Source organism: Oncorhynchus mykiss, chromosome 13, assembly GCF_057628025.1.
Source record: "Oncorhynchus mykiss isolate SJ-2025 chromosome 13, ASM5762802v1, whole genome shotgun sequence".
NCBI lineage: Eukaryota > Metazoa > Chordata > Actinopteri > Salmoniformes > Salmonidae > Oncorhynchus > Oncorhynchus mykiss.
This window is the reverse complement of record NC_143034.1, coordinates 81,329,847-81,355,700: the sequence shown is the minus strand read 5'-3', so window position 1 is coordinate 81,355,700 and position 25,854 is coordinate 81,329,847. Positions and strand designations below refer to the sequence as shown.

Below are 25,854 nucleotides of genomic sequence, written 5' to 3'. Positions count from 1 at the left end.
ACTCAGTACTGGTACTCCTTATAGTCTCATTATTACCTCAACTACCTGGTACCCTGCACATTGACTCAGTACTGGTACTCCTTATAGTCTCATTATTACCTCACTACCTTGTACCCTGCACATTGACTCAGTACTGGTACTCCTTATAGTCTCATTATTACCACAACTACCTGGTACCCTGCACATTGACTCAGTACTGGTACTCCTTATAGTCTCATTATTACCACAACTACCTGGTACCCTGCACATTGACTCAGTACTGGTTCTCCTTATAGTCTCATTATTACCTCAACTACCTGGTACCCTGCACATTCACTCAGTACTGGTACTCAATCAATCAATCAATCAAAATGTATTTATATAGCCCTTCGTACATCAGCTGATATCTCAAAGTGCTGTACATAAACCCAGCCTAAAACCCCAAACAGCAAGCAATGCAGGTGTAGAAGCACGGTGGCTAGGAAAAACTCCCTAGAAAGGCCAAAACCTAGGAAGAAACCTAGAGAGGAAGCAGGCTATGTGGGGTGGCCAGTCCTCTTCTAGCTGTGCCGGGTGGAGATTATAACAGAACATGGTCAAGATGTTCAAATGTTCATAAATGACCAGCATGGTCGAATAGTAATAAGGCAGAACAGTTGAAACTGGAGCAGCAGCACAGTCAGGTGGACTGCGGACAGCAAGGAGTCATCATGTCAGGTATTCCTGGGGCATGGTCCTAGGGCTCAGGTCCTCCGAGAGAGAGAAAGAAAGAGAGAATTAGAGAGAGCATATGTGGGATGGCCAGTCCTCTTCTGGCTGTGCCGGGTGGAGATTATAACAGAACATGGCCAAGATGTTCAAATGTTCATAAATGACCAGCATGGTCGAATAATAATAAGGCAGAACAGTTGAAACTGGAGCAGCAGCACAGCCAGGTGGACTGGGGACAGCAAGGAGTCATCATGTCAGGTAGTCCTGGGGCATGGTCCTAGGGCTCAGGTCCTCCGAGAGAGAGAAAGAGAGGAGAGAATTAGAGAATGCACACTTAGATTCACACAGGACACCGAATAGGACAGGAGAAGTACTCCAGATATAACAAACTGACCCTAGCCCCCCGACACATAAACTACTGCAGCATAAATACTGGAGGCTGAGACAGGAGGGGTCAGGAGACACTGTGGTCCCATCCGAGGACACCCCCGGACAGGGCCAAACAGGAAGGATATAACCCCACCCACTTTGCCAAAGCACAGCCTCCACACCACTAGAGGGATATCTTCAACCACCAACTTACCATCCTGAGACAAGGCTGAGTATAGCCCACAAAGACCTCCGCCACGGCACAACCCAAGGGGTGGGGGGGGCGCCAACCCAGACAGGATGACCACATCAGTGACTCAACCCACTCAGGTGACGCACCCCCTCCAGGGACGGCATGAGAGAGCCTCAGTAAGCCAGTTACTCAGCCCCTGTAATAGGGTTTGAGGCAGAGAATCCCAGTGGAAAGAAGGGAACCGGCCAGGCAGAGACAGCAAGGGCGGTTCGTTGCTCCAGAGCCTTTCCCTTCACCCTCCCACTCCTGGGCCAGACTACACTCAATCATATGACCCACTGAAGAGATGAGTCTTCAGTAGAGACTTAGAAGTTGAGACCGAGTTTGCGTCTCTGACATGGGTAGGCAGACCGTTCCATAAAAATGGAGCTCTATAGGAGAAAGCCCTGCCTCCAGCTGTTTGCTTAGAAATTCTAGGGACAATTTGGAGGCCTGCGTCTTGTGACCGTCGCGTACGTGTAGGTATGTACGGCAGGACCAAATCAGAGAGATAGGTAGGAGCAAGCCCATGTAATGCTTTGTAGGTTAGCAGTAAAACCTTGAAATCAGCACTTGCTTTGACAGGAAGCCAGTGTAGGGAGGCTAGCACTGGAGTAATATGATCACATTTTTTGGTTCTAGTCAGGATTCTAGCAGCCGTATTTAGCACTAACTGAAGTTTATTTAGTGCTTTATCCGGGTAGCCGGAAAGTAGAGCATTGCAGTAGTCTAACCTAGAAGTGACAAAAGCATGGATTAATTTTTCTGCATCATTTTTGGACAGAAAGTTTCTGATTTTTGCAATGTTACGTAGATGGAAAAAAGCTGTCCTTGAAACAGTCCTGATATGTTCATCAAAAGAGAGATCAGGGTCCAGAGTAACGCCGAGGTCCTTAAGTTTCATTGACTCAGTACTGGTTCTCCTTATAGTCTCATTATTACCTCAACTACCTGGTACCCTGCACATTGACTCAGTACTGGTTCTCCTTATAGTCTCATTATTACCACAACTACCTGGTACCCTGCACATTGACTCAGTACTGGTTCTCCTTATAGTCTCATTATTACCTCAACTACCTGGTACCCTGCACATTGACTCAGTACTGGTACTCCTTATAGTCTCATTATTACCTCAACTACCTGGTACCCTGCACATTGACTCAGTACTGGTACTCCTTATAGCCTCATTATTACCTCAACTACCTGGTACCCTGCACATTGACTCAGTACTGGTTCTCCTTATAGTCTCATTATTACCTCAACTACCTGGTACCCTGCACATTGACTCAGTACTGGTTCTCCTTGTAGTCTCATTATTACCTCAACTACCTGGTACCCTGCACATTGACTCAGTACTGGTTCTCCTTATAGTCTCATTATTACCTCAACTACCTGGTACCCTGCACATTGACTCAGTACTGGTTCTCCTTATAGTCTCATTATTACCTCAACTACCTGGTACCCTGCACATTGACTCAGTACTGGTTCTCCTTATAGTCTCATTATTACCTCAACTACCTGGTACCCTGCACATTGACTCAGTACTGGTACTCCTTATAGCCTCATTATTACCTCAACTACCTGGTACCCTGCACATTGACTCAGTACTGGTACTCCTTATAGTATCATTATTACCTCAACTACCTGGTACCCTGCACATTGACTCAGTACTGGTACTCCTTATAGTCTCATTATTACCTCAACTACCTGGTACCCTGCACATTGACTCAGTACTGGTACTCCTTATAGTCTCATTATTACCTCAACTACCTGGTACCCCTGCACATTGACTCAGTACTGGTTCTCCTTATAGTCTCATTATTACCTCAACTACCTGGTACCCTGCACATTGACTCAGTACTGGTACTCCTTATAGTCTCATTATTACCTCAACTACCTGGTACCCTGCACATTGACTCAGTACTGGTACTTCTTATAGTCTCATTATTACCTCAACTACCTGGTACCCTGCACATTGACTCAGTACTGGTACTTCTTATGGTCTCATTATTACCTCAACTACCTGGTACCCTGCACATTGACTCAGTACTGGTACTCCTTATAGTCTCATTATTACCTCAACTACCTGGTACCCTGCACATTGACTCAGTACTGGTACTCCTTATAGTCTCATTATTACCTCAACTACCTGGTACCCTGCACATTGACTCAGTACTGGTACTCCTTATAGTCTCATTATTACCTCAACTACCTGGTACCCTGCACATTGACTCAGTACTGGTACTCCTTATAGTCTCATTATTACCTCATCTACCTGGTACCCTGCACATTGACTCAGTACTGGTACTTCTTATAGCCTCGTTATTACCTCAACTACCTGGTACCCTGCACATTGACTCAGTACTGGTACTTCTTATAGTCTCATTATTACCTCAACTACCTGGTACCCTGCACATTGACTCAGTACTGGTACTCCTTATAGTCTCATTATTACCTCATCTACCTGGTACCCTGCACATTGACTCAGTACTGGTACTTCTTATAGTCTCATTATTACCTCAACTACCTGGTACCCCTGCACATTGACTGGTACTCCTTATAGCCTCATTATTACCTCAACTACCTGGTACCCTACACATTGACTCAGTACTGGTACTCCTTATAGCCTCATTATTACCTCAACTACCTGGTACCCTGCACATTGACTCAGTACTGGTTCTCCTTATAGTCTCATTATTACCTCATCTACCTGGTACAATGCACATTGACTCAGTACTGGTACTTCTTATAGCCTCATTATTACCTCAACTACCTGGTACCCTGCACATTGACTCAGTACTGGTACTCCTTATAGTCTCATTATTACCTCAACTACCTGGTACCCTGCACATTGACTCAGTACTGGTCCTCCTTATAGCCTCATTATTACCTCAACTACCTGGTACCCTGCACATTGACTCAGTACTGGTACTCCTTATAGCCTCATTATTACCTCAACTACCTGGTACCCTGCACATTGACTCAGTACTGGTACTCCTTATAGTCTCATTATTACCTCAACTACCTGGTACCCTGGACATTGACTCAGTACTGGTACTCCTTATAGCCTCATTATTACCTCAACTACCTGGTACCCTGCACATTGACTCAGTACTGGTACTCCTTATAGTCTCATTATTACCTCAACTACCTGGTACCCTGCACATTGACTCAGTACTGGTTCTCCTTATAGTCTCATTATTACCTCATCTACCTGGAACCCTGCACATTGACTCAGTACTGGTACTTCTTATAGCCTCATTATTACCTCAACTACCTGGTACCCTGGACATTGACTCAGTACTGGTACTCCTTATAGCCTCATTATTACCTCAACTACCTGGTACCCTGCACATTGACTCAGTACTGGTTCTCCTTATAGTCTCATTATTACCTCATCTACCTGGTACCCTGCACATTGACTCAGTACTGGTACTTCTTATAGCCTCATTATTACCTCAACTACCTGGTACCCTGCACATTGACTGGTACTCCTTATAGCCTCATTATTACCTCAACTACCTGGTACCCTGCACATTGAGTCAGTACTGGTACTCCTTATAGTCTCATTATTACCTCAACTACCTGGTACCCTGCACATTGACTGGTACTCCTTATAGCCTCATTATTACCTCAACTACCTGGTACCCTGCACATTGAGTCAGTACTGGTACTCCTTATAGTCTCATTATTACCTCAACTACCTGGTACCCTGCACATTGACTCAGTACTGGTACTCCTTATAGTCTCATTATTACCTCAACTACCTGGTACCCTGCACATTGACTCAGTACTGGTACTCCTTATAGTCTCATTATTACCTCAACTACCTGGTACCCTGCACATTGACTCAGTACTGGTTCTCCTTATAGTCTCATTATTACCTCAACTACCTGGTACCCTGCACATTGACTCAGTACTGGTTCTCCTTATAGTCTCATTATTACCTCAACTACCTGGTACCCTGCACATTGACTCAGTACTTGTACTCCTTATAGTCTCATTATTACCTCAACTACCTGGTACCCTGCACATTGACTCAGTACTGGTACTCCTTATAGTCTCATTATTACCTCAACTACCTGGTACCCTGCACATTGACTCAGTACTGGTACTCCTTATAGTCTCATTATTACCTCAACTACCTGGTACCCTGCACATTGACTCAGTACTGGTACTCCTTATAGCCTCATTATTACCTCAACTACCTGGTACCCTGCACATTGACTCAGTACTGGTTCTCCTTACAGTCTCATTATTACCTCAACTACCTGGTACCCTGCACATTGACTCAGTACTGGTACTCCTTATAGTCTCATTATTACCTCAACTACCTGGTACCCTACACATTGACTCAGTACTGGTACTCCTTATAGTCTCATTATTACCTCAACTACCTGGTACCCTGGACATTGACTCAGTACTGGTACTCCTTATAGCCTCATTATTACCTCAACTACCTGGTACCCTGCACATTGACTCAGTACTGGTTCTCCTTATAGTCTCATTATTGTTCGGCACATGTGAGAAATTCAATTTGATTTGATTTGAAGCTCATTGGCAGAAACACGTCGTTGGGTGTAACAGTCGTCTCGTGCTGAAGAGATCATGTTAGGATGTTGAAGCACTGTGGCTAGAAAAACTCCCTAGAAAGGCAGGAACTTAGGAAGAAACCTAGAGAGGAACCAGTCTCTGAGGGGTTACCAGTCCTCTTCTTCTGTGCTGGGTAGAGAGGAACCAGGCTCTGAGGGGTGACCAGTCCTCTTCTGTCTGTACTGGGTAGAGAGGAACCAGGCTCTGAGGGGTGACCAGTCTTCTTCTCTCTGTACTGGGTAGAAAGGAACCAGGCTCTGAGGGGTGACCAGTCTTCTTCTGTCTGTCCTGGTTAGAGAGGAACCAGGCTCTAAGGGGTGACCAGTCCTCTTCTGTCTGTGCTGGGTAGAGAGGAACCAGGCTCTGAGGGATGACCAGTCCTCTTCTGTCTGTACTGGGTAGAGAGGAACCAGGCTCTGAGGGGTGACCAGTCCTCTTCTGTCTGTGCTGGGTAGAGAGGAACCAGGCTCTGAGGGATGACCAGTCCTCTTCTGTCTGTACTGGGTAGAAAGGAACCAGGCTCTGAGGGATGACCAGTCCTCTTCTGTCTGTACTGGGTAGAAAGGAACCAGGCTCTGAGGGATGACCAGTCCTCTTCTGTCTGTACTGGGTAGAAAGGAACCAGGCTCTGAGGGATGACCAGTCCTCTTCTGTCTGTACTGTGTAAAGAGGAACCAGGCTCTGAGGGGTGACCAGTCCTCTTCTGTCTGTACTGGGTAGAAAGGAACCAGGCTCTGAGGGATGACCAGTCCTCTTCTGTCTGTACTGGGTAGAGAGGAACCAGGCTCTGAGGGATGACCAGTCCTCTTCTGTCTGTACTGGGTAGAGAGGAACCAGGCTCTGAGGGATGACCAGTCCTCTTCTGTCTGTGCTGGGGAGAGAGGAACCAGGCTCTGAGGGATGACCAGTCCTCTTCTGTCTGTCCTGGTTAGAGAGGAACCAGGCTCTGAGGGATGACCAGTCCTCTTCTGTCTGTGCTGGGGAGAGAGGAACCAGGCTCTGAGGGATGACCAGTCCTCTTCTGGCTGTACTGGGTAGAGAGGAACCAGGCTCTGAGGGATGACCAGTCCTCTTTTGTCTGTGCTGGGGAGAGAGGAACCAGGCTCTGAGGGATGACCAGTCCTCTTCTGGCTGTACTGGGTAGAGAGGAACCAGGCTCTGAGGGATGACCAGTCCTCTTTTGTCTGTGCTGGGGAGAGATTATAAGAGAACATGGCCACTAAGTTCAAATCATTCTTCAAGATGTTCAAATGTTCATACACTACTAGCAGGGTCAAACAATAATCACACTGGTTATAGAGGGCCAACAGGTCAGCACTATAGGGTCAAACAATACTCACAGTGGTTATAGAGGGTGCAATTGGTCAGTACCTCAGGAGTAAATGTCAGTTGGCTTGTCATAGCCGAGCATTCAGAGGTGTTGTCACGACTTCCGCCAAAGTCGGTCCCTCTCCTTGTTCGGGCAGGGTCCGGCGGTCGACGTCACCGGTCTTCTAGCCATCGCCGATCCACTTTTAATTTTCCATTTGTTTTGTCTTGTCTTTCCACACACCTGGTTTCTATTCCATCATTACATGTTGTTACCCTGCCACTAACCACTAGGCTACCCTGCCACTAACCACGAGGCTACCCTGCTGCCCAATGTTGTGTATTTAACCCTCTGTTCCCCCCATGTCCTTGTTCATAATTGTTTATTGTAGTGCTTGTGCACATGATGATGATGATGATGCTGGTGTGTACCGGGTTTTGTTTACCCATTCATTTATTTATTATTATTTATGTTTACGGTGGTGTTATGTATTGATCTGCGCCGTTGTAAATCAGTTTTCATAGTTCATATCCTCAGCACTACAAGGTATCACGTCTGGTGAACAGGTCAGAGTTCATATCCTCAGTCAGACCAGTAGAAACTGGATCAGCAGCACTACAAGGTATCACGTCTGGTGAACAGGTCAGAGTTCGTATCCTCAGTCAGACCAGTAGAAACTGGATCAGCAGCACTACAAGGTACCACGTCTGGTGAACAGGTCAGAGTTCATATCCTCAAGATAAATACACAACGTAGAGTTTGAGAGTTTGAGAGGACGAGAGTACTAGAGTACTAATGGTCAGTAGAGTACTAGAGTACTAATGGTCAGTAGAGTACTAGAGTACTATGGTCAACTATGGTCAATAAGGAATTGTAAATAGGAGTTGGGTTTCAGTTCAACAACTGTGGAATGTCACTCCTGAACTCAGAGAGGACTTCTGATTGGTCAACCCCAGGCAGTGGGGGGGGGGTTATAAATGGCATCCTGTTCCTTTGTTCGGTGGAGAAAAGCTGAGGACAGGGGGGACTGAAGATCTGAACATCTACCTCTTAACATCTTGATTTGTCCTCTCTGAATAAACCTATTCTTCTTCCCCTGATTTGCTTTGGAGTTTGTGTTATTGAAGAATAACATAAATTGTTAACATTAACATTATAATTAGTTCACAATATTGACCACAGATCAGCTTCTATTAGCACCTATGGCTGCAGATATTGAGGTGGCTAATTCTAATGCTGACAAATAAAACATCTCAGATTTAGCACGTCATTGCGCACATGTTATAAAATATATTGAGAAAAATTACAGACAGTAGCCTACAAGTAGCAAAATATAACTCAATATATGGAACATGGAATATATTTCAACAGGATTGAAACAGGCCTAAAGCCTAATGTTTATATTTTAATAAAGTCATCTTGGTTTTCATATGAAGAAAATGTGTACATCCCTTGTTTGAATCAATTGTCAACTTTGTATTTGTAGTCAACTTTCTGAATTTGTCGGAGGTCACAGAGAGACTGATAAACCATGTGATTCTATGTTTAGCAGAGATCTTCTGTGTATAAAGTCACGTGGAAGGGCAAAAAAACATCTAACGACACACAGCTGTTCTACGAGTGGTGTTAGATTACTCAGCTGTTCTACGAGTGGTGGTAGATTACTCAGCTGTTCTAGTGGTCTGAGGTGTTAGATTACTCAGCTGTTCTAGTGGTCTGAGGCAGGTGTTAGATCAATCAGCTGTTCTAGTGGTCTGAGGCAGGTGTTAGATCAATCAGCTGTTCTAGTGGTCTGAGGCAGGTGTTAGATCAATCAGCTGTTCTACCAGTGGTCTGAGGCAGGTGTTAGATCAATTAGCTGTTCTAGTGGTCTGAGGCAGGTGTTAGATCAATCAGCTGTTCTACCAGTGGTCTGAGGCAGGTGTTAGATCAATTAGCTGTTCTAGTGGTCTGAGGCAGGTGTTAGATCAATCAGCTGTTCTAGTGGTCTGAGACAGGTGTTAGATCACTCAGCTGTTCTAGTGGTCTGAGACAGGTGTTAGATTACTCAGCTGTTCTAGTGGTCTGAGGCAGGTGTTAGATCAATCAGCTGTTCTACCAGTGGTCTGAGGCAGGTGTTAGATCAATCAGCTGTTCTACCAGTGGTCTGAGGCAGGTGTTAGATCAATCAGCTGTTCTAGTGGTCTGAGGCAGGTGTTAGATTACTCAGCTGTTCTAGTGGTCTGAGGCAGGTGTTAGATCAATCAGCTGTTCTAGTGGTCTGAGGCAGGTGTTAGATCAATCAGCTGTTCTAGTGGTCTGAGGCAGGTGTTAGATCAATCAGCTGTTCTAGTGGTCTGAGGCAGGTGTTAGATCAATCAGCTGTTCTAGTGGTCTGAGGCAGGTGTTAGATCAATCAGCTGTTCTAGTGGTCTGAGGCAGGTGTTAGATCAATCAGCTGTTCTACCAGTGGTCTGAGGCAGGTGTTAGATCAATTAGCTGTTCTAGTGGTCTGAGGCAGGTGTTAGATCAATCAGCTGTTCTACCAGTGGTCTGAGGCAGGTGTTAGATCAATTAGCTGTTCTAGTGGTCTGAGGCAGGTGTTAGATCAATCAGCTGTTCTAGTTGTCTGAGGCAGGTGTTAGATCAATCAGCTGTTCTAGTGGTCTGAGGCAGGTGTTAGATCAATCAGCTGTTCTACCAGTGGTCTGAGACAGGTGTTAGATCAATTAGCTGTTCTAGTGGTCTGAGGCAGGTGTTAGATCAATCAGCTGTTCTACCAGTGGTCTGAGGCAGGTGTTAGATCAATTAGCTGTTCTAGTGGTCTGAGGCAGGTGTTAGATCAATCAGCTGTTCTAGTGGTCTGAGGCAGGTGTTAGATCAATCAGCTGTTCTAGTGGTCTGAGGCAGGTGTTAGATCAATCAGCTGTTCTACCAGTGGTCTGAGACAGGTGTTAGATTAATCAGCTGTTCTAGTGGTCTGACGCAGGTGTTAGATCAATCAGCTGTTCTAGTGGTCTGAGGCAGGTGTTAGATCAATCAGCTGTTCTACCAGTGTAACCATGTTTTTCATATTTTAATACATTTTAGGTCAGATTTCATATAAACCTGTAAACAATGTTATTGGTCACATACACATGGTTAGCAGATGTTATTGGTCACATACACAGGGTTAGCAGATGTTATTGGTTACATACACAGGGTTAGGAGAAGTTATTGGTCACATACACATGGTTAGCAGATGTTATAGGTCACATACACAGGGTTAGCAGATGTTCTTGGTCACATACACATGGTTGGCAGATGTTATAGGTCACATACACATGGTTAGCAGATGTTATTGGTCACATGGTTAGCATATGTTATTGGTCACATACATAGAGTTAGCAGATGTTATTGGTCACATACACATGGTTAGCAGATGTTATTGGTCACATACACATGGTTAGCAGATGTTATCAATCAATCAATCAAATGTATTTTATATAGCCCTTCGTACATCAGCTGATATCTCAAAGTGCTGTACAGAAACCCAGCCTAAAACCCCAAACAGCTAGCAAATGTTGGTCACATACACATGGTTAGCAGATGGTATTGGTCACATACACATGGTTAGCAGATGTTATTGGTCACATACACATGGTTAGCAGATGTTATTGATCACATACACATGGTTAGCAGATGTTATTGGTCACATACACATGGTTAGCAGATGTCATTGGTCACATCCACATGGTTAGCAGATGGTATTGGTCACATACACATGGTTAGCAGATGTTATTGGTCACATACACATGGTTAGCAGATGTTATTGATCACATACACATGGTTAGCAGATGTTATGGGTCACATACACATGGTTAGCAGATGTTATTTGTCACGTACACATGGTTAGCAGATGTTACTGGTCACATACACATGGTTAGCAGAAGTTATTGGTTACATACACATGGTTAGCAGATGTTACTGTTCACATACTCATGTTTAGCAGAAGTTATTGGTCACATACACATGGTTAGCAGATGTTATTGGTTACATACACATGGTTAGCAGATGTTATTGGTCACATGCACATGGTTAGCAGATGTTATTGGTTACACACATGGTTATCAGATGTTATTGGTTACATACACATGGTTAGCAGATGTTATTGGTTACATACACATGGTTAGCAGATGTTATTGGTCACATACACATGGTTAGCAGATGTTATTGTTCACATACACATGGTTATCAGATGTTATTGGTTACATACACATGGTTAGCAGATCTTATTGGTCACATGCACAGGGTTAGCAGATGTTATTGGTCACATGCACATGGTTAGCAGATGTTATTGGTCACATGCACATGGTTGGCAGATGTTATTGGTCACATACACATGGTTAGCAGATCTTATTGTTCACATACACATGGTTATCAGATGTTATTGGTTACATACACATGGTTAGCAGATGTTATTGGTCACATACACATGGTTAGCAGATCTTATTGGTTACATACACAGGGTTAGCAGATGTTATTGGTCACATGCACATGGTTATCAGATGTTATTGGTCATGTACACATGGTTAGCAGATGTTATTGGTTACATGCACATGGTTAGCAGATGTTATTGGTCACACACACATGGTTATCAGATGTTATTGGTTACATACACATGGTTAGCAGATGTTATTGGTTACATACACATGGTTAGCAGATGTTATTGGTCACATACACATGGTTAGCATATGTTATTGTTCACATACACATGGTTATCAGATGTTATTGGTTACATACACATGGTTAGCAGATCTTATTGGTCACATGCACAGGGTTAGCAGATGTTATTGGTTACATACACAGGGTTAGCAGATGTTAATGGTCACATGCACATGGTTAGCAGATGTTATTGGTCACATGCACATGGTTAGCAGATGTTATTGGTCACATACACATGGTTAGCAGATGTTATTGGTCACATACACATGGTTAGCAGATGTCATTGGTCACATCCACATGGTTAGGAGATGTTATGGGTCACATACACATGGTTAGCAGATGTTATTGGTCACATGGTTAGCAGATGTTATTGGTCACAAACACAGGGTTTGCAGATGTTATTGGTTACATACACATGGTTAGCAGATGTTATTGGTCACATACACATGGTTAGCAGATGTCATTGGTCACATCCACATGGTTAGGAGATGTTATGGGTCACATACACATGGTTAGCAGATGTTATTGTTCACATGGTTAGCAGATGTTATTGGTCTTGTACACATGGTTAGCAGATGTTATTGGTTACATACACATGGTTAGCAGATGTTATTGGTCACATACACATGGTTAGCAGATGTCATTGGTCACATCCACATGGTTAGGAGATGTTATTGGTCACATACAAATGGTTAGCAGATGTTATTGGTTACATACACATGGTTAGCAGATGTTATTGGTCACATACACATGGTTAGCAGATGTTATTGGTCACATACACATGGTTAGCAGATGTTATTGGTCACATACACATGGTTAGCAGATGTTATTGGTCACATGGTTAGCAGATGTTATTGGTCACAAACACAGGGTTAGCAGATGTTATTGGTTACATACACATGGTTAGCAGATGTTATTGGTCACATACACATGGTTAGCAGATGTTATTGGTCACATACACATGGTTATCAGATGTTATTGGTCACATACACATGGTTAGCAGATGTTATGGGTCACATACACATGGTTAGCAGATGTTATTGGTCACATGGTTAGCAGATGTTATTGGTCACAAACACAGGGTTAGCAGATGTTATTGGTTACATACACATGGTTAGCAGATGTTATTGGTCACATACACATGGTTAGCAGATGTTATTGGTCGCATACACATGGTTAGCAGATGTTATTGGTCACATACAAATGGTTAGCAGGTGTTATTTGTTACATACACATGGTTAGCAGATGTTATTGGTCACATACACATGGTTAGCAGATGTTATTGGACACATACACATGGTTAGCAGATGTTATTGGTCACATAGACATGGTTAGCAGATGTTATTGGTCACATACACAGGGTTAGCAGATGTTATTGGTCACATACACAGGGTTAGCAGATATTATTGGTCACATACACAGGGTTAGCAGATGTTATTGGTCACATACACATGGTTAGCAGATGTTATTGGTCACATGGTTAGCAGATGTTATTGGTCACATACACAGAGTTAGATGTTATTGGTCACATGGTTAGCAGATGTTATTGGTCACATACACATGGTTAGCAGATCTTATTGGTCACATGGTTAGCAGATGTTATTGGTCATGTACACATGGTTAGCAGATGTTATTGGTTACATACACATGGTTAGCAGATGTTATTGGTCACATCCACATGGTTAGCAGATGTTATGGGTCACATACACATGGTTAGCAGATGTTATTGGTCACATGGTTAGCAGATGTTATTTGTCACGTACACATGGTTAGCAGATGTTACTGGTCACATACACATGGTTAGCAGAAGTTACTGGTCACATACACATGGTTAGCAGATGTTACTGGTCACATACACATGGTTAGCAGAAGTTATTGGTCACATACACATGGTTAGCAGATGTTATTGGTTACATACACATGGTTAGCAGATGTTATTGGTCACATGCACATGGTTAGCAGATGTTATTGGTCACATACAAATGGTTAGCAGATGTTATTGTTCACATACACATGGTTAGCAGATGTTATTGTTCACATGGTTAGCCGATGTTATTGGTCATGTACACATGGTTAGCAGATGTTATTGGTCACGTACACATTTAGCAGATGTTATTGGTCACATAGACATGGTTAGCAGATGTTATTGGTCACATACACAGGGTTAGCAGACTTTCTTGGTCACATACGCAGGGTTAGCAGATGTTATTGGTCACATAGACATGGTTAGCAGATGTTATTGGTTACATACACAGGGTTATCAGATGTTATTGGTCACATACACAGGGTTTAGCAGATGTTATTGGTCACATACACATGGTTAGCAGATGTTATTGGTCACATACACAGGGTTAGATGTTATTGGTCACATGGTTAGCAGATGTTATTTGTCACGTACACATGGTTAGCAGATGTTACTGGTCACATACACATGGTTAGCAGAAGTTATTGGTCACATACACATGGTTAGCAGATGTTATTGGTTACATACACATGGTTAGCAGATGTTATTGGTCACATACAAATGGTTAGCAGATGTTATTGTTCACATACACATGGTTAGCAGATGTTATTGTTCACATGGTTAGCCGATGTTATTGGTCATGTACACATGGTTAGCAGATGTTATTGGTCACGTACACATTTAGCAGATGTTATTGGTCACATAGACATGGTTAGCAGATGTTATTGGTCACATACACAGGGTTAGCAGACTTTCTTGGTCACATACGCAGGGTTAGCAGATGTTATTGGTCACATAGACATGGTTAGCAGATGTTATTGGTTACATACACAGGGTTATCAGATGTTATTGGTCACATACAAAGGGTTTAGCAGATGTTATTGGTCACATACACATGGTTAGCAGATGTTATTGGTCACATACACAGGGTTAGATGTTATTGGTCACATGGTTAGCAGATGTTATTTGTCACGTACACATGGTTAGCAGATGTTACTGGTCACATACACATGGTTAGCAGAAGTTATTGGTCACATACACATGGTTAGCAGATGTTACTGGTCACATACACATGGTTAGCAGAAGTTATTGGTCACATACACATGGTTAGCAGATGTTATTGGTTACATACACATGGTTAGCAGATGTTATTGGTCACATGCACATGGTTAGCAGATGTTATTGGTCACACACACATGGTTAGCAGATGTTATTGGTCACACACACATGGTTATCAGATGTTATTGGTTACATACACAGGGTTAGCAGATGTTATTGGTCACATACACAGGGTTAGATGTTATTGGTCACATGGTTAGCAGATGTTATTGGTCACATGGTTAGCAGATGTTATTGGTCACATACACATGGTTAGCAGATCTTATTGTTCACATGGTTAGCAGATGTTATTGGTCATGTACACATGGTTAGCAGATGTTATTGGTTACATACACATGGTTAGCAGATGTTATTGGTCACATACACATGGTTAGCATATGTTATTGGTCACATACACATGGTTAGCAGATGTTATTGGTCACATACACATTTACCAAATGTTATTGGTCACATAGACATGGTTAGCAGATGTTATTGGTTACATACACATGGTTAGCAGACGTTATTGGTCATGTACACATGGTTAGCAGATGTTATTGGTTACATACACATGGTTAGCAGATGTTATTGGTCACATACACATGGTTAGCATATGTTATTGGTCACATACACATGGTTAGCAGATGTTATTGGTCACATACACATGGTTAGCAGATGTTATTGGTCACATAGACATGGTTAGCAGACGTTATTGGTTACATACACATGGTTAGCAGACGTTATTGGTCACATACACATTTAGCAGATGTTATTGGTCACAGACATGGTTAGCATATGTTATTGGTCACATACACAGGGTTAGCAGATATTATTGGTCACATACGCAGGGTTAGCAGATGTTATTGGTCACATAGACATGGTTAGCAGATGTTATTGGTCACATACACAGGGTTAGCAGATGTTATTGGTCACATACACAGGGTTTAGCAGATGTTATTGGTCACATACACATGGTTAGCAGATGTTATTGGTCACATGGTTAGCAGATGTTATTGGTCACATACACAGGGTTAGATGTTATTGGTCACATGGTTAGCAGATGTTATTGGTCACATACACATGGTTAGCAGATGTTATTGGTCACATACACATGGTTAGCAGATCTTATTGTTCACATGGTTAGCAGATGTTATTGGTCATGTAGACATGGTTAGCAGATGTTATTGGTTACATTCACATGGTTAGCAGATGTTATTGGTCACATACACATTTAGCAGATGTTATTGGTCACATAGACATGGTTAGCAGACGTTATTGGTTACATACACATGGTTAGCAGATGTTATTGGTTACATACACATGGTTAGCAGATGTTATTGGTCACATACACATGGTTCGCATATGTTATTGGTCACATACACATGGTTAGCAGATGTTATTGGTCACATACACATTTAGCAAATGTTATTGGTCACATAGACATGGTTAGCAGACGTTATTGGTTACATACACATGGTTAGCAGACGTTATTGGTCACATACACATTTTGCAGATGTTATTGGTCACAGACATGGTTAGCAGATGTTATTGGTCACATACACAGGGTTAGCAGATATTATTGGTCACATACGCAGGGTTAGCAGATGTTATTGGTCACATAGACATGGTTAGCAGATGTTATTGGTCACATACACAGGGTTAGCAGATGTTATTGGTTACATACACAGGGTTAGCAGATGTTATTGGTCACATACACATGGTTAGCAGATGTTATTGGTTACATACACATGGTTAGCAGATGTTATTGGTCACATACACATGGTTAGCAGATGTTATTGGTCACATACACATGGTTAGCAGATGTTATTGGTCACATACACATGGTTAGCAGATGTTATTGTTCACATGGTTAGCCGATGTTATTGGTCATGTACACATGGTTAGCAGTTGTTATTGGTCACATACACATTTAGCAGATGTTATTGGTCACATACACAGGGTTAGCAGATGTTATTGGTCGCACACACAGGGTTAGATGTTATTGGTCACATAAACAGGGTTTAGCAGATATTATTGGTCTCATAGACATGGTTAGCAGATGTTATTGGTCACATACACAGGGTTAGCAGATGTTATTGGTCACATACACAGGGTTTAGCAGATGTTATTGGTCAAATACACATGGTTAGCAGATGTTATTGGTCACATGGTTAGCAGATGTTATTGGTCACATACACAGGGTTAGATGTTATTGGTCACATGGTTAGCAGATGTTATTGGTCACATACACATGGTTAGCAGATGTTATTGGTCACATGGTTAGCAGATATTATTGGTCACATACACAGGGTTAGATGTTATTGGTCACATGGTTAGCAGATGTTATTGGTTACATACACAGGGTTAGCAGATGTTATTGGTTACATACACATGGTTAGCAGATGTTATTTGTCACATACACATGGTTAGCAGATGTTATTGGTCACATACACATGGTTAGCAGATGTTATTGGTCGCATACACATGGTTAGCTGATGTTATTGGTTACATACACATGGTTAGCAGATGTTATTGGTCACATACACATGGTTTGCAGATGTTATTGGTCACATACACATGGTTAGCAGATGTTATAGGTCACATACACATGGTTAGCAGATGTTATTGGTCACATGGTTAGCATATGTTATTGGTCACATACATAGGGTTAGCAGATGTTATTGGTCACATACACATGGTTAGCAGATGTTATTGGTCACATGGTTAGCAGATGTTATTGGTCACATACACATGGTTAGCAGATGTTATTGGTCACATACACATGGTTAGCAGATGTTATTGGTCACATACACATGGTTAGCAGATGTCATTGGTCACATCCACATGGTTAGGAGATGTTATGGGTCACATACACATGGTTAGCAGATTTTATTGGTCACATGGTTAGCAGATGTTATTGGTCACAAACACAGGGTTAGCAGATGTTATTGGTTACATACACATGGTTAGCAGATGTTATTTGTCACATACACATGGTTAGCAGATGTTATTGGTCACATACACATGGTTAGCAGATGTTATTGGTCACATACACATGGTTAGCGGATGTTATTGGTTACATACACATGGTTAGCAGATGTTATTGGTCACAAACACATGGTTAGCAGATGTTATTGGTCACATACACATGGTTAGCAGATGTCATTGGTCACATCCACATGGTTAGCAGATGTTATGGGTCACATACACATGGTTAGCAGATGTTATTTGTCACGTACACATGGTTAGCAGATGTTATTGGTCACACACACATGGTTATCAGATGTTATTGGTTACATACACATGGTTAGCATATGTTATTGGTTACATACACATGGTTAGCAGATGTTATTGGTCACACACACATGGTTAGCAGATGTTATTGTTCACATACACATGGTTATCAGATGTTATTGGTCACATACACATGGTTAGCAGATGTTATTGGTCACATGGTTAGCAGATGTTATTGGTCACATACACAGGGTTAGATGTTATTGGTCACATGGTTAGCAGATGTTATTGGTCACATACACATGGTTAGCAGATCTTATTGTTCACATGGTTAGCAGATGTTATTGGTCATGTACACATGGTTAGCAGATGTTATTGGTTACATACACATGGTTAGCAGATGTTATTGGTTACATACACATGGTTAGCAGATGTTATTGGTCACATACACATGGTTAGCAGATGTTATTGGTCACATACACATGGTTAGCAGATCTTATTGTTCACATGGTTAGCAGATGTTATTGGTCATGTACACATGGTTAGCAGATGTTATTGGTTACATACACATGGTTAGCAGATGTTATTGGTCACATACACATGGTTAGCAGATGTTATTGGTCACATACACATGGTTAGCAGATGTCATTGGTCACATCCACATGGTTAGGAGATGTTATGGGTCACATACACATGGTTAGCAGATGTTATTGGTCACATGGTTAGCAGATGTTTTTGGTCACAAACACAGGGTTAGCAGATGTTATTGGTTACATACACATGGTTAGCAGATGTTATTTGTCACATACACATGGTTAGCAGATGTTATTGGTCACATACACATGGTTAGCAGATGTTATTGGTCACATACACATGGTTAGCAGATGTTATTGGTTACATACACATGGTTAGCAGATGTTATTGGTCACATACACATGGTTAGCAGATGTTATTGGTCACATACACATGGTTAGCACATGTTTTTGGTCACATACACATGGTTAGCTGATGTTATTGTTCACATGGTTAGCCGATGTTATTGGTCACATACACATGGTTAGCAGATGTTATTGGTCACATACACATGGTTAGCAGATGTTATTGGTCACATACACATGGTTAGCAGATGTTATTGGTCACATACACATGGTTAGCAGATGTTATTGGTCACATACACATGGTTAGCAGATGTCATTGGTCACATCCACATGGTTAGGAGATGTTATGGGTCACATACACATGGTTAGCAGATGTTATTGGTCACATGGTTAGCAGATGTTATTGGTCACAAACACAGGGTTAGCAGATGTTATTGGTTACATACACATGGTTAGCAGATGTTATTTGTCACATACACATGGTTAGCAGATGTTATTGGTCACATACACATGGTTAGCAGATGTTATTGGTCACATACACATGGTTAGCGGATGTTATTGGTTACATACACATGGTTAGCAGATGTTATTGGTCACAAACACATGGTTAGCAGATGTTATTGGTCACATACACATGGTTAGCAGATGTCATTGGTCACATCCACATGGTTAGCAGATGTTATGGGTCACATACACATGGTTAGCAGATGTTATTTGTCACGTACACATGGTTAGCAGATGTTATTGGTCACACACACATGGTTATCAGATGTTATTGGTTACATACACATGGTTAGCATATGTTATTGGTTACATACACATGGTTAGCAGATGTTATTGGTCACACACACATGGTTAGCAGATGTTATTGTTCACATACACATGGTTATCAGATGTTATTGGTCACATACACATGGTTAGCAGATGTTATTGGTCACATGGTTAGCAGATGTTATTGGTCACATACACAGGGTTAGATGTTATTGGTCACATGGTTAGCAGATGTTATTGGTCACATACACATGGTTAGCAGATGTTATTGGTCACATACACATGGTTAGCAGATCTTATTGTTCACATGGTTAGCAGATGTTATTGGTCATGTACACATGGTTAGCAGATGTTATTGGTTACATACACATGGTTAGCAGATGTTATTGGTCACATACACATGGTTAGCAGATCTTATTGTTCACATGGTTAGCAGATGTTATTGGTCATGTACACATGGTTAGCAGATGTTATTGGTTACATACACATGGTTAGCAGATGTTATTGGTCACATACACATGGTTAGCAGATGTTATTGGTCACATACACATGGTTAGCAGATGTCATTGGTCACATCCACATGGTTAGGAGATGTTATGGATCACATACACATGGTTAGCAGACGTTATTGGTCACATGGTTAGCAGATGTTTTTGGTCACAAACACAGGGTTAGCAGATGTTATTGGTTACATACACATGGTTAGCAGATGTTATTTGTCACATACACATGGTTAGCAGATGTTATTGGTCACATACACATGGTTAGCAGATGTTATTGGTCGCATACACATGGTTAGCTGATGTTATTGGTTACATACACATGGTTAGCAGATGTTATTGGTCACATACACATGGTTTGCAGATGTTATTGGTCACATACACATGGTTAGCAGATGTTATAGGTCACATACACATGGTTAGCAGATGTTATTGGTCACATGGTTAGCATATGTTATTGGTCACATACATAGGGTTAGCAGATGTTATTGGTCACATACACATGGTTAGCAGATGTTATTGGTCACATGGTTAGCAGATGTTATTGGTCACATACACATGGTTAGCAGATGTTATTGGTCACATACACATGGTTAGCAGATGTTATTGGTCACATACACATGGTTAGCAGATGTCATTGGTCACATCCACATGGTTAGGAGATGTTATGGGTCACATACACATGGTTAGCAGATGTTATTGGTCACATGGTTAGCAGATGTTATTGGTCACAAACACAGGGTTAGCAGATGTTATTGGTTACATACACATGGTTAGCAGATGTTATTTGTCACATACACATGGTTAGCAGATGTTATTGGTCACATACACATGGTTAGCAGATGTTATTGGTCACATACACATGGTTAGCGGATGTTATTGGTTACATACACATGGTTAGCAGATGTTATTGGTCACAAACACATGGTTAGCAGATGTTATTGGTCACATACACATGGTTAGCAGATGTCATTGGTCACATCCACATGGTTAGCAGATGTTATGGGTCACATACACATGGTTAGCAGATGTTATTTGTCACGTACACATGGTTAGCAGATGTTATTGGTCACACACACATGGTTATCAGATGTTATTGGTTACATACACATGGTTAGCATATGTTATTGGTTACATACACATGGTTAGCAGATGTTATTGGTCACACACACATGGTTAGCAGATGTTATTGTTCACATACACATGGTTATCAGATGTTATTGGTCACATACACATGGTTAGCAGATGTTATTGGTCACATGGTTAGCAGATGTTATTGGTCACATACACAGGGTTAGATGTTATTGGTCACATGGTTAGCAGATGTTATTGGTCACATACACATGGTTAGCAGATCTTATTGTTCACATGGTTAGCAGATGTTATTGGCCATGTACACATGGTTAGCAGATGTTATTGGTTACATACACATGGTTAGCAGATGTTATTGGTTACATACACATGGTTAGCAGATGTTATTGGTCACATACACATGGTTAGCAGATGTTATTGGTCACATACACATGGTTAGCAGATCTTATTGTTCACATGGTTAGCAGATGTTATTGGTCATGTACACATGGTTAGCAGATGTTATTGGTTACATACACATGGTTAGCAGATGTTATTGGTCACATACACATGGTTAGCAGATGTTATTGGTCACATACACATGGTTAGCAGATGTCATTGGTCACATCCACATGGTTAGGAGATGTTATGGGTCACATACACATGGTTAGCAGATGTTATTGGTCACATGGTTAGCAGATGTTTTTGGTCACAAACACAGGGTTAGCAGATGTTATTTGTTACATACACATGGTTAGCAGATGTTATTTGTCACATACACATGGTTAGCAGATGTTATTGGTCACATACACATGGTTAGCAGATGTTATTGGTCACATACACATGGTTAGCAGATGTTATTGGTTACATACACATGGTTAGCAGATGTTATTGGTCACATACACATGGTTAGCAGATGTTATTGGTCACATACACATGGTTAGCACATGTTTTTGGTCACATACACATGGTTAGCTGATGTTATTGTTCACATGGTTAGCCGATGTTATTGGTCACATACACATGGTTAGCAGATGTTATTGGTCACATACACATGGTTAGCAGATGTTATTGGTCACATACACATGGTTAGCAGATGTTATTGGTCACATACACATGGTTAGCAGATGTTATTGGTCACATACACATGGTTAGCAGATGTCATTGGTCACATCCACATGGTTAGGAGATGTTATGGGTCACATACACATGGTTAGCAGATGTTATTGGTCACATGGTTAGCAGATGTTATTGGTCACAAACACAGGGTTAGCAGATGTTATTGGTTACATACACATGGTTAGCAGATGTTATTTGTCACATACACATGGTTAGCAGATGTTATTGGTCACATACACATGGTTAGCAGATGTTATTGGTCACATACACATGGTTAGCGGATGTTATTGGTTACATACACATGGTTAGCAGATGTTATTGGTCACAAACACATGGTTAGCAGATGTTATTGGTCACATACACATGGTTAGCAGATGTCATTGGTCACATCCACATGGTTAGCAGATGTTATGGGTCACATACACATGGTTAGCAGATGTTATTTGTCACGTACACATGGTTAGCAGATGTTATTGGTCACACACACATGGTTATCAGATGTTATTGGTTACATACACATGGTTAGCATATGTTATTGGTTACATACACATGGTTAGCAGATGTTATTGGTCACACACACATGGTTAGCAGATGTTATTGTTCACATACACATGGTTATCAGATGTTATTGGTCACATACACATGGTTAGCAGATGTTATTGGTCACATGGTTAGCAGATGTTATTGGTCACATACACAGGGTTAGATGTTATTGGTCACATGGTTAGCAGATGTTATTGGTCACATACACATGGTTAGCAGATGTTATTGGTCACATACACATGGTTAGCAGATCTTATTGTTCACATGGTTAGCAGATGTTATTGGTCATGTACACATGGTTAGCAGATGTTATTGGTTACATACACATGGTTAGCAGATGTTATTGGTTACATACACATGGTTAGCAGATGTTATTGGTCACATACACATGGTTAGCAGATGTTATTGGTCACATACACATGGTTAGCAGATCTTATTGTTCACATGGTTAGCAGATGTTATTGGTCATGTACACATGGTTAGCAGATGTTATTGGTTACATACACATGGTTAGCAGATGTTATTGGTCACATACACATGGTTAGCAGATGTTATTGGTCACATACACATGGTTAGCAGATGTCATTGGTCACATCCACATGGTTAGGAGATGTTATGGATCACATACACATGGTTAGCAGATGTTATTGGTCACATGGTTAGCAGATGTTTTTGGTCACAAACACAGGGTTAGCAGATGTTATTGGTTACATACACATGGTTAGCAGATGTTATTTGTCACATACACATGGTTAGCAGATGTTATTGGTCACATACACATGGTTAGCAGATGTTATTGGTCACATACACATGGTTAGCAGATGTTATTGGTTACATACACATGGTTAGCAGATGTTATTGGTCACATACACATGGTTAGCAGATGTTATTGGTCACATACACATGGTTAGCACATGTTTTTGGTCACATACACATGGTTAGCTGATGTTATTGTTCACATGGTTAGCCGATGTTATTGGTCATGTACACATGGTTAGCAGATGTAATTGGTCACATACACATTTAGCAGATGTTATTGGTCACATAGACATGGTTAGCAGATGTTATTGGTCACATACACATGGTTAGCAGATGTTATTGGTCACATGGTTAGCAGATGTTATTGGTCACATACACAGGGTTAGATGTTATTGGTCACATGGTTAGCAGATGTTATTGGTCACATACACATGGTTAGCAGATGTTATTGGTCACATACACATGGTTAGCAGATCTTATTGTTCACATGGTTAGCAGATGTTATTGGTCATGTACACATGGTTAGCAGATGTTATTGGTTACATACACATGGTTAGCAGATGTTATTGGTCACATACACATGGTTAGCAGATGTTATTGGTCACATACACAGTTAGCAGATGTTATTGGTCACATAGACATGGTTAGCAGACGTTATTGGTTACATACACATGGTTAGCGGATGTTATTGGTCATGTACACATGGTTAGCAGATGTTATTGGTTACATACACATGGTTAGCAGATGTTATTGGTCACATACACATGGTTAGCAGATGTTATTGGTCACATACACATGGTTAGCAGATGTCATTGGTCACATCCACATGGTTAGGAGATGTTATGGGTCACATACACATGGTTAGCAGATGTTATTGGTCACATGGTTAGCAGATGTTTTTGGTCACAAACACAGGGTTAGCAGATGTTATTGGTTACATACACATGGTTAGCAGATGTTATTTGTCACATACACATGGTTAGCAGATGTTATTGGTCACATACACATGGTTAGCAGATGTTATTGGTCACATACACATGGTTAGCAGATGTTATTGGTTACATACACATGGTTAGCAGATGTTATTGGTCACATACACATGGTTAGCAGATGTTATTGGTCACATACACATGGTTAGCAGATGTCATTGGTCACATCCACATGGTTAGGAGATGTTATGGGTCACATACACATGGTTAGCAGATGTTATTGGTCACATGGTTAGCAGATGTTTTTGGTCACAAACACAGGGTTAGCAGATGTTATTGGTTACATACACATGGTTAGCAGATGTTATTTGTCACATACACATGGTTAGCAGATGTTATTGGTCACATACACATGGTTAGCAGATGTTATTGGTCACATACACATGGTTAGCAGATGTTATTGGTTACATACACATGGTTAGCAGATGTTATTGGTCACATACACATGGTTAGCAGATGTTATTGGTCACATACACATGGTTAGCACATGTTTTTGGTCACATACACATGGTTAGCTGATGTTATTGTTCACATGGTTAGCCGATGTTATTGGTCATGTACACATGGTTAGCAGATGTAATTGGTCACATACACATTTAGCAGATGTTATTGGTCACATAGACATGGTTAGCAGATGTTATTGGTCACATACACAGGGTTTAGCAGATGTTATTGGTCACATACACATGGTTAGCAGATGTTATTGGTCACATGGTTAGCAGATGTTATTGGTCACATACACAGGGTTAGATGTTATTGGTCACATGGTTAGCAGATGTTATTGGTCACATACACATGGTTAGCAGATGTTATTGGTCACATACACATGGTTAGCAGATCTTATTGTTCACATGGTTAGCAGATGTTATTGGTCATGTACACATGGTTAGCAGATGTTATTGGTTACATACACATGGTTAGCAGATGTTATTGGTTACATACACATGGTTAGCAGATGTTATTGGTCACATACACATGGTTAGCAGATGTTATTGGTCACATACACATGGTTAGCAGATCTTATTGTTCACATGGTTAGCAGATGTTATTGGT

At 41.4% G+C, this 25,854-nt stretch overlaps 2 protein-coding genes across 2 annotated transcripts in view; both read left to right on the top strand.

Moving 5' to 3' along the window:
* The window catches only part of LOC110515071 (NLR family CARD domain-containing protein 3), a 193,532-nt gene that overhangs the window by 12,297 nt on the left and 155,381 nt on the right, over positions 1–25,854 (top strand). The gene's annotated exons all lie outside the window — the stretch shown is intronic.
* The window catches only part of LOC118937849 (NLR family CARD domain-containing protein 3-like), a 79,111-nt gene that overhangs the window by 12,394 nt on the left and 40,863 nt on the right, over positions 1–25,854 (top strand). The window lies entirely within an intron of this gene.